Genomic DNA, 12,306 nt, shown 5'->3' on the forward strand with positions numbered 1-12,306 from the left:
CGTTAGCCACAAGTTAAAATGAAAATAAAATGAAATATTGTCATCACAGAATTATGTGTCAGGCATAAAGCACACAGCTACTTTATTATATTCATGAATAACATTTATTATCCTATAAAAACTAATTTTCTTAAAGGACTTTTGGAACTTTGGAATACTTGCTGAAACAAACACAAACACACACACACATTTGCAAGTTGTTTGGTTGTTCTGTTACATGCAAATTGACATCTGGCTATAGGACGGCATTTCAGGACAGCCTCTCCTCCTGTCTCTCTATCCACTTCGTAATTTCACTCACTGACACACACTCACTCTCTTTCTTATCACCTCTCCTCTTTGTGCAGTTCAGCAGACACATGCTTCATCCCTTACTCTTCACCAGTCCCTTCCCTTCTTCATTCACCTGCTGCCACTCATGTCTAAAGACGTGGTCAAAGTCTTACACAACTGGACTGTGTATGTTCAATGTGAAAAATTTAGGGCGCTGTTGAAAATTGCTGTGGAACTGCAATGTGTTAATTAGCATATTCATGACATGATTGCATCGTATTTGCATTCTGCCTCGTGCCAGTGGGTTTTTACCAATTTTTTCTGGTTGCTTCTCTCCTCCTCTCTTGGATCACATGTGCAGTATTTTAATTAAGCCAAATTCCTCATAAAGCAAAACATTTTTAATGGAACAAATGTTCTAATATTTGATTTCATACTATTCCGTGTATATATCTGGTGCACAAAAGTAGAACGTGGATAGCAGTAGGCATGACCTGAAAGGATTTCAGTCGTGGTAATAGTGGGTTAGATGTCTCTTAAACTGCCCTAACTCAGGTTTGCTGCCTGTTGTTGTCTAAAATGTTAGCTGATATGGTTGAACATGTATTTGGCCATTCAAATTATTATAAAAGTCATGAATTTTGCTGCAGAACTGCATTTAATATGTTACTATATGTATACTTTTTTCAGCACCACCAAATCTGACTGACTTCCTGCATCCCTGGTTTTATTAATATAATGGGACTATAGTGGCTTAGGTTTTTTTTTTTGTGCATTGCAGCTGAGCTATAGGCATCTGGATATCTGAGGCTGCTGATTATGTTGATTTATACTGGTGGTTATGTTTATTATAGATTGAGCTGTTACTAATAGCAACATTGTTTGGTTTATTTTTCAGAACCACACACACACACGTATAAGCATTCAAGTTTTGGAGATTTTATAACCACAACATCAAAAATCACCAGATGTATCAGTTAAAGACAATGGCTGTTATTTTATTTTTGCCGTGAAATGATCACATACAGAGAAGGTGAAAGAATAGAGGTGTCAAAAGTCAATAAATATAGTGAGAAATCTGCTAAGTAGAAATTAAATAGTGGGTGTATAGAGAGATGAACACAGATTAAAGACCAGCTTTCATTAGTAATGATTTTTTATCATACACTAATATGTCGGCTACAGAATGTCAGAAGGATTATGAACTTTACACCCACTGATATAAGAGGTTTGTTTGTAGCTGTGATGACAGACTTTAGTCAATTCCAGAGACAAAGAGAAAAATACAAGTGCCTGTGAGACAGAAATAACACTTCAATATTTCGGTAGACATCAGCCCTGTATGTTTTGTTTTGGGTAAGTGCCAGACTCCCTGAGGTACATGAGCAATCAAATACAAACATGGCAACACAACACTGCTTCAATATTGATGCTGTTTGCTACAGGCCTTCTTGATTTAATAGAATCTTTTGAATGGATTTACCACTGAATTCAAATGTAATCCTCTAAAATGTAGAAGTTCCCTAAATATTGAGGAACATCGAGATGGCGTGGCATTTGGGTGTCGGCTTTGAAGCACCACTGTCTCAGATAAAATAGAAGTATGAAAACCATCTTCATTGTCTCTGTCTGTGGGTTTAGTGGTTCTAGGATCTGCTTTGTTCACGTTGAGAGCAGATATACCACAAAATGTTAGATTGCACAGGGTGGCTCAAGTGCCTTTCAGACATAGGTGTTCAATAGTTATTCATGTTGGGTTTTTATGACCCCATTCGGTGCTTTAAGGATTGTTTAAAGGCTCGCACTGCAATTGTCTTGTTTTGGTGCATTCAGCAGATGGATTTCATGAGCTTAGTCTTTGGTTCGACAGTGGTCCATATACCAGAGAGCAGAATAAATGCTTTGATTGGTTTATCATTTCTAATAAACAATACCTTGCACTCCTCCCACGGGTGGAGGTTGGATGGATATTTTTTTATGCTTTGTGTTTTTTTTGTATGTCACTGAATACATGTCTCATAAATTGTATGCCTTAAGAGGGTTATGTAAAATGCTTAGGTTGTGTGCAGGCCATCATTTTCGAGGGAAAGATGTTGATTTTAATCCAAAGGCATTAAAGTGAGCTGCTAGAATCGCTCCCATACACACAGAAAATATCAATGTCATCTGCAAACAGCCAAGATATCTCTGTATTATCTCTGTGCACACAGACTCAGTCTTCCCACAGTATCCTGCTCTCTTTTTGGTCTTTGATGCATATAAATTTGCACTCTTAATGCTGATACCAATCTTATAACGATAACGATTTATGGCCGATATATAATAGGAAAAACAACTTTTTTCCATTGTTAATTCTGTAAAATAAAAGTTTGGGCCAATATGAGCCCTGACTTTAGTGGTTGTACTATGGCAAAGTCTTATGTCTGCATCAGGATAATACACTTATGCATTTAAGGTAGTTAAGTAAGCGTTTAAAGGTGAGGAAGCAAGGCACCAAGTCTGATCTGCTGTTGTTGCATCGATACACGACACTTTTTTTATTCTTAAAAGAAACTCTGGGGGTAAATGGTTGAAAAACAGAATGGAGTACACATATGAGAATAACACACTGCATTAGCAGAACTGTATTAAGAAGTTATACCTTTCAGTATGTCAGAGCAGAAAACACCTTAAGGTTTTATCAGCCTGTTGAGACCTTGAATGTTTTCACTACATAAAATGTCAAAGGTCATCTCACCATGAAGGAATGATTTTTAAAATGGATTTTTTTTTATTAAATGTTCTGCGCAACCCTGTGGATACAGCCTGTTGTCTTAAATTAAAGATATGGAGGATAATTATTTTGATATAACCAGAAATCCAAAGATATTCAATTTATTTATCAATTAATTCAATAATGTTGGCTGAAAAGCTGCATTATATTATTGGTGCATGAATAGGAATACAAGGTCAGATACTGTGGGACAAGACAGAAACACACAAGCAAGTTTCTAGAACACACAGTGAAAGTTGCTCCTTCAAAAAAGCATTCTTGATTTATATCCTCATTTATTTCAAAATGTTGATTCGTTTTGACTCAGGGGCTTTCAGAAAAGCAGAACAGCCAACTGATTTTAATAAACAAGAAGTTCATAATGTAATTTTCTTTCACTTCTCCTTCAAATGTATTTTTACAGAAATCTTTTTTTCAATCTGAGTAAAAACAACAATAATACCCTAATCTTTATTTTTATAGCACTTTTAAAAGTTCCAATTAAACAATAAAACCATCAAATTTGACTGAAACAAAGGAGCAATCAAAAAGAAAAATAGAACAATCAAATAAATAAGATTGTTCAGATAACAGCCAATGCCATTCATTTGCAGAAGCTTTTACACAAAGACAAAGTTTTCAGGAGGGATTCAGAGAATTAGTCTTTTTACATTCAAAGGGCAGAGTTCCACAGTGTTGAGGCTCTAATAGCAAAAGCCAGGTCACTCTTTGTTAGGAGCTGTGACCTGGAAGTAACCAACAAGGCTCCGTCTGCCGATCTCCGTGGTCGACAGGCACGGACCAGGTCAAAGAAGTTAAATGATTTGTAGGTACAGCAGCAGGTTGAACCTTCTCTCTGTCTGGGTCAGTGGGTTTCTCTTCTTGTCAAGACGACTGTTATTGTGTCAATAATTCCTCTTTCACCTTTGACATCAGGCATTTCAGCTCATGTCCAAAAATGATGTTTGAGCATTCAGAAGTGACCCTTTCTCTTTTTCACTTTTCATTGCAGCCACTACAACACTGGTACAGCCTTAAGATTAAATAAAAAGAATTCCTCTTTTATATTCGGTTTCCCATAATAACACCAATTTATATAAAAAGAAAAACGTTGACATAAGCATTCTGACCCTTGGCTATGATATATGAAATGTATCTCCATTGCCTCCCATTTCTATTGATGTTTCTGCACCTTGACTGGAATCAATGTGTGTTTAAAAAGCTACAGAAAGCGTTCTCCTTTATTGAAGGTTCGTATAAAAGTGGCCTCCATAATTAGAAAATGGAAGAAGGACGAGCTGGTATCTCGGTCAAACTGAGCAATAGGGAAAGAAGGGCCTTGGTAACTGAGCTGACCAAGAAAACAATTTGGCTGATCTCATAAAATGCTATCAGATTGGAGTCAATTCCCATCAATGAGAATATCAATGTTATAGTCTAATTTCCCTTTTCCATGAAATGTCTTAAGTTTTACCTTCCTTTGTGAATACTGAATACTTTCTGAAAGCACTGTATGTTTACGTCTAAGTGGCAAAGCCCTTTGTAGAAATCAATAGAGCCCTGGGAGCAAAGTAGATATAGTATGAAATGTTATGGATCAGCAGATGCTTCTCAGCGTTTGTAGGGAGGTTGCACATTTTGGATTTTGGGTCTTTTTTGACAGACTTGTTGTAGCCTATTCCTTTTTCTAAAACACAATTTTCAGTGAGAGATGTAAAAAAGAAAAAAAAGTGTTAGTAGCAGTTACTGTTAACTTCAAAAAGATTTGCTTATAGCTGTATTAAGCAGTTTCTGTCTGCATGGGAGGCAAAACACTCAGAAAGAAATTCTGTCAAGATCTTTATTGCTAAAGTGTTCACAATTTCACAGCTTACTCACTCATTCAGAAAATATCTTTCTGCACATTTGACAAATGTAATGAAAAGATCTAAAAGTAAGTCTGTAGACAGAGTGATTGGCTTGGTCTGCGCTTTTTTTTTCACAAGCTGCTGATTACTCCATGTCTGCTCAGGTATGTCTGTGTTTGTGTGTGTGTTTGACATTTAGTGCTAGAAATGTCCGCTAATAATTCTATCTACAGGGTTTCTTACGGCTCAGACATAGGCTCTGTGTGCCAGCCTGAAACAGAAAACAATGGGTCTACATGTGGCTGCATACAGCTCCAGTAGAATGTTAATTTTCAGTGGGTTCGACACCAGTGACCCTTTCATATTAAACTGAGCCATTTTCAATATTGTCAGCTACTGATGTGAGTTTTTGTTGAATGAGAGCTTTTGTCTCAGTGTGGGAGTAATCTGTGAAATATTCAAGCTTGGCACAGCAGACTGATACAGGGACGGCCCTGTGGATTTACTCAGTCGTGCTGCACGCTCACGCAAAGATGCACACACACACACACACACACATACACTCGCACTAATGACCTGCGCCCAACAGTTTTATTTGCTATGTCATGAGATTATCATAACGAGGGTGTTTAATTTACCATCCATCTGTATGTGTGCTGTTTCCAGTAAGTGAACATGTGAGCCTCAGACATGTAGGCATGTGTTTGTGTGTGTGCAGTTCAGAGCTAGGTACAAGCGAGAGGAATGGCATTCAGGCCCTTGATTTATCTAACACAGGGAGGCAGGGATGAAAAAACTGATTTTTAACAGTGACCCAGATCAGACGGCTTTTTCACATTCATGATAATTATGGGTGCCAAGTGGTCGGCACCCCTAGGCAATGCATTACATACTACTATGCTGCATACTTATTATTATGGGTGCCTAGTGGTAGGCACCACTAGGTAGTGCATTGCAGGGCAATGCATTGACCTAGTGGTCAATGCTTCGCGCCCTGCAATGCATTGCAATACATATTGTTATTCCCCATACTTATTATTATGGGTGCCTAGTGGTAGGCACCCCTAGGTCCTTTGTGTGTGTTCTGATCTGAGCTTCTGTGTTGTGCCACAGTGTCTCACAGCTATCAATGGAATTTTTAAAGCAGAATTGGTCACATGAGAAACCTATGGAACAAAAAATTGTATGTATCTCGAATCCTTAATAAGGCAGATAATGGCTAACGAAGTTTGACATTTTTGTGGGACTCTAACTTTGACTGGCTGTGACTCCCATAATATAGGTCATATAAAAAAAACTCATTATTTTAAAGATTTCCTTAAGACTTTCTTTTCTAGCTCCATATTTATCTTTAAAGTATACTATCCCCAATATAACTTATAAATTAAAATTTGTAATAAAATATTACACTTTGAGTTGCAAAAGTTAGTTTATAATGTCACCAAAGCTTCCAGAAAGTTTGGTGTTAGGTTTTGGAGTCATTGCTGGTATATCATTACTTATGTGAAGTGGCATCACATCACTAATTCCTCACAGTGTTGTTGAACAGAAGTTAGTGATTAGTACATTATCAGGCATCAATGCATGTGTATTAACAACCTTTAAAGCTTGAGTAATAAATCCAAAGTTATTCATCTTACTTCTCTTGTGGCTTTCATCTTTATCAGTTAACACACAGACATCATCTTAAACCCCAGATCCTTTTACTGTATTTCGACGGTCAAATGATAATTTCCAAGTGAAAAAGATCACCTTTATGTTCTACTGAGGTGTCGGCTGGTGACCTCTGATCTAGCCTCATTCGAAAGCTCTCGTTCAGAGTGGGTCTCTGTGAGCAGGATGCAGATGGAATTTTATTTCATTTCATTGGGATGCCATGCGTAGCAAGTTGTGCAAATAACCAAAGCTTTGCAGTTGGACTTAATTAATGTTATTGACACACAATGGAGTGATAGCCTTCCTTATTTAAAATCCCTTTTACCTTGTACAAATCTCCCACTTTACCAGCACCAAAGCAGCCCCAGACCATCACATTACCTCCACCATGCTTGACAGATGGCGTCAGGCACTCTTCCAGCATCTTTTCACCTGTTCTGCGTCTCACAAATGTTCTTCTGTGTGATCCAAACACCTCAAACTTTGATTCGTCTGTCCATAACACTTTTTTCCAATCTTCCTCTGTCCAATGTCTGTGTTCTTTTGCCCATATCAATCTTTTCTTTTTATTGGCCAGTCTCAGATATGGCTTTTTCTTTGCCACTCTGCCTAGAAGGCCAGCATCCCGGAGTCCCCTCTTCACTGTAGACGTTGACACTGGCGTTTTGCGGGTACCATTTAAAGAAGCTGCCAGTTGAGGACCTGTGAGGCATCTATTTCTCAAACTAGAGACTCTAATATACTTGTCTTCTTGCTGAGTTGTGCACCGGGGCCTCCCACTTCTCTTTCTACTCTGGTTAGAGCCCGTTTGTGCTGTTCTCTGAAGGGAGTAGTACACACCGTTGTAGGACATTTTCAGTTTCTTCGCAATTTCTCGCATGGAATAGCCTTCATCATTTCTAAGAACAAGAATAGACTGGCAAGTTTCACATGAAAGTTCTCTTTTCTGGCCATTTTGAGAGTATAATCGAACCCACAAATGTGATGCTCCAGATATTCAACTAGCTCAAAGGAAGGCCAGTTTTATAGCTTCTCTCACCAGCAAAACAGTTTTCAGCTGTGCTAACATAATTGCACAAGGGTTTTCAAGGGTTTTCTAATCATCCATTAGTCTTCTAAGGCGATTAGCAAACACAATGTACCATTAGAACACTGGAGTGATAGTTGCTGGAAATGGGCCTCTATACACCTATGTAGATATTTCATTAAAAACCAGACGTTTCCACCTAGAATAGTCATTTACCACATTAACAATGTATAGAGTGTATTTCTGATTAATTTAATGTTATCTTCATTGAAAAAAAACAGTGCTTTTCTTTGAAAAATAAGGAAATTTCTAAGTGACCCCAAACTTTTGAACGGTAGTGTGTATATATATATATATATATATATAAGAGCATCTTGTGTGTGTTCCAACTGCGGTGCATTAATACCAAGTTATTTATTTTTAGTGTCTGTGTCTGCGCTGTAGGCTTTGGCATGTTGTAGCTGCTAATAGGAGCGAGTGTCAGGATTAGAAGTTTTACCTCCAGATGCTGCCCACCTTCATCACAAAGTCTGCAGATTCCCTAGATAATGTTATTAAGGTTCCCTCTTGGGATGTAGGTTAAATCTGATGTTGCATGTATGTGCTAGCACTTTTTGATTTGACATAAATCCTCTGTTTTGTCAGTCAACTCTTGCCACGTGATGAATCGTAATTCAATCTTTAGATGAAATGGTCATGATTTAGTCATAATAAAGGACAGAAAAATTTATATTTACTGTCCCGTGAAGGAAAAGTGTCATTTTCAGATCCTAATGGGCCAGGCAGACTGTCCTTTTAGATGAAATTCATACTAAGGATTGCCTCAATAGAGTAATAGTTGGTATTTTCATCTCAAGACGTTTATGACAGATAAGGCTGGAGCCACAAGTGACATTTAATGTCGGACCATTATGGATCAATATCACTTTTCTGAAAATATATGTGATCTTTTTGTCTTCACAGAGGGTTGTTTCATGTCCTCTCTCTCTCTCTCTAATAGTGACGGTGCCTTCGTGGAGTTGTTTTGTGATGAAGTCTTGTAATTTACAGTTGCGTTGTTGTATCCACTTCAGCCTCACCTGCTTCCACTCAAGCTGCTGATTTCCCGAATGACTTCTGACAGCTCTCAGAGAACAGTTGTGAACTTCTTCCATCCAGCTGTGGATGAATAGTACAGTGATAGGTGAAGAGGTCCCCCCCCCCCTCAGTCGAAGTTAAAAGCTGTAGCACTCGTATCACAAACTGTCTTGTGGATGCTTTACATTTGGTGTGTTGAACATAAGCAAACGATGAGTGTAGAAAAGAAAAAGGCCTTGTACTGAAATTATGCGAAGCTGACACCACCACTGGAAAATATCATGATGTGGGGAATCATTGTAGCTGAACACTTGGACGTTTCTTGATATGCAGGAAAATAAAATATCTACACCAACCAAAGTGATATGAAAGCAGCAGTAGGGGGTCCAGCTCAGAGATGTAATCTAAACAGTGTTTCATGCAAAAAAGAAATGTCTTCTCCGCTTTAGACATTCACGTTGAAAGCCTAACAAGCAAGGTTTTTCCAGCAGTGATGCATTATATCCATCATTTACTACGGAGTGTAACAAACTGCCCTGGTTTTTCTCAGCAGGTTAAACATCTGTTCGCTCAAACTAGACTCACAATAAAGTTGTTCACATTGTTGGTATCAGAAAAGTACACAAGTACAAAAACATTGCCTGTGTCTGAGATCAATTAAGTGCAAAATGTATGAAAAATGAGGAGTTACAGCAAAGCATGAACACAACTTTGTGCTAACAAAGCCACTACAAACAGAGGCACATTTTATACATAGTTGGGAAAGTTACTGTACAACTGTTTGCTCACTGCAGACGAAAATGCAGAATAAATTAACAAGGGTGTGATTTTTTTCGGCAGAGCCAGAGTAAAAATAGCCGTTTGATTACAGCTGATGTGCCACCTCTCAACCAGGAAATGTTGTTCTAATACATGTGCTAATGAGGTGACACCTGCATTGTGTTGGTTTGTTGTGTTAATGTACAAATTGAGCATTCACAATTGACACAGGAGTCACGTTTGTTTGGGGTAACTGATAATTTAGTGCTCTCGTCAATTGAGTTTCAGTGGAATCTCCGCAATTATTATATGTGGTGAGTGTTGCGGAAAAAAACGAATCCCCAATCTGTGAAGGCTTAATGAACGTCACCGTTTCAGATGCATTATCAGATTGAACCATTAACCATTTCAGTCAGACGTTAAGGTTTTAACCATTTATTGTATTTATTACAAATGGATTTAATTATGGTTGCATTTGCTCTTGCAATACTATGTAACAAATCGTGTAATTTAAGATTTTCATATACAGGGAGGAAACTAGATTAGTGAAAAGAGGCAGTGGAGATGTGTTATGTATGTACATAGAATTAGCACCAAATCTATGAACTCATATATAACATAGACTGTATATAAATTGACACGTCTCCATTTCCTCCCACTTTCCAGAAACAAAGTCAAATGATCCTGGGTACGGACGCTGCCAACTTGTGCCGAAGACGTCATTTGGAGTCTGCACTGTACCTATTCGGGGATGGAGCCACCGTAGCAAGGTCCGGCTGATACATGTAAGTCAGTCTCAGCTTTCAATCATGACATCTCACCCTGTTTTAATAGCATCAAATTACAAATTAAAACCAAATCAGTGTGATATTATCTACCTTAAATGACAGACCACACCTTTTGAGAACATTTTATTTGACTTGTACTTCTTAGTTTGGTCCATGTCCCATCCACTAACATGTAGGAGTCGATCAAGGCAGTTTGACACTTTTGGGGAGCAATTTTGTCGTCCATATTTATGTACGGTCTATAGTGTAGGGTATAGACAGAATTTGAGTCCGTCAAAAAAGTCATTGACTGTGTTTTTGACTGTGAGACGGTGGCGCAGTGTTTTGTGGCTTGACGTCAGTCTGATCTTGTAGAGCTGTGATTGTAGAGGCTGATATTTGCCACAGGTGGAGCTGACTGGCTGCGAGCACAAGTGTGACTTTTCCATGTTGAGCATGGATTAAGAACTGTGACTCAAAGTTTACGTGCATCACTCATTTGAATGCGTATAAAACCGGACATCTGTGCTTGGGCAACTTCATGTACGCAAGTCACTGTATCAACCCTGCACATATTCCTGTTTTGCTCTCCCAGACAGAAGGCTCATAGATGTGTTTGTGAGCGAGAGATAAGATGAGAGTTAAAAAGAGTCCGCTCGGACCGTTCTGCCGCGGTGGAATGTTTTCAACCTCTCAAGGTGAAGGATGTATAGGTGCAGATAAAGACATCTGATGATTGGCACAGTGTCTCTGACGCACGTGAACAGAAATAAAAAGTGATTTGGCTCTCCTTCTGTGATCCTCTCCCTCTCTTTGCTCTCTGATTCCTTAATTCCTGTCTTGGCTCTGTGTCTCACTTTAAGCCGCTCTGCTCTTTCTCTGTTAGCTCACTCCGCCTGTGTCGCATTGAATCCTCCCCGTCTGCCTCTGTTTCTGCTCTTCAGCCTCCCTGTTATATTCTGCTGCACCGCTTTGATTCGAGCTGAAGCGCTTTAAGCCTGCAGTGGCAGAGAGGGGTCACACATTCAGACACGCACATGCACACACTCACACTTTAACACACACACTTAAAAGCCTCTGTGTGTTTAAAAACAAGGAACAAAGTGCATCATGCAGGTGTGTGTTCTTCCTGACACTGTTCTTCCTGTTCTGTGCAGCAGTTTTCATACTTAATGAGACGTACCATCGCATGCAGTATTAACTAGAACTGGAGTCCTCTATTTAACTGGTTGAGTTGCTCTAACCAATCTTTGGTGTTACACTCGCGCTACATCAATAGCCTCCCAGGTAGCAGTGTCATGATATACCAGTATTGACGATGACCATTAGAGGTGACATGGTAGCTGGTGTTACATGTTGTTCAGGCACACACCGATTACACAACTTGCCCATTGGCCACATAGTTTCTTTTTCTATAGACATAGTCTTGGTTCAGTTTCGCATATGAGGAGTTGTGCCCACATTTATCAAGTTTCTTTTTTTATCAAGTCATTTCTTTTATGCCTGGATGCACCATCTATCTTGTTCCCAGTCCACCATTATAGGTATTAGGATAGCCCAAATAATAATTATGTCCTGAGCAAGACTCCTTCCTCTCTTCTATTGACTGTCTATTTGTTTGTGATTATGGCAGAAAGTTTTATTTACAACCATAAGAAACTATTATTTCTTCTCTGTCTATCCTCGGTTTTGCATAGTTTCTGTATCAGTGGGGCAGCCACATACATGGGGCAGTAAGAGTGGAGTGTGTGTGTGTCATTGCCACAAATCTTAGTTATATGCAGGAGATGCAGACCTGCAACTGTAGAGGCAGAAGTGAAATTTAATATTTATTTGGTACTAGTACTTATGAATAATGATATATAATACATTCTGATTTGTATTATTTTAACTTTCTATAGATACCATGGAGAATTATGATCACAATAATTGTGTATTTAAAATATATTGTCATAGCCCCTACTTCCAGCTGGTGCGTTTTGTTAAGATGCCCGAAGTCGAGTGTAAACGATGGAAACAACAGTTATGCATATCACGGCTCAGCAACCGTTATGACCCATCATCTCAAAACAGGAAGCAAAATCTGCTGCGGTATGATGCTCCGTCATCTTTCATGCTGAATCCTTGAGGCTTTGAGTTTGAACATAT

Source organism: Hippoglossus stenolepis, chromosome 23 (assembly GCF_022539355.2).
Source record: "Hippoglossus stenolepis isolate QCI-W04-F060 chromosome 23, HSTE1.2, whole genome shotgun sequence".
NCBI classification, from domain to species: Eukaryota; Metazoa; Chordata; class Actinopteri; order Pleuronectiformes; family Pleuronectidae; genus Hippoglossus; species Hippoglossus stenolepis.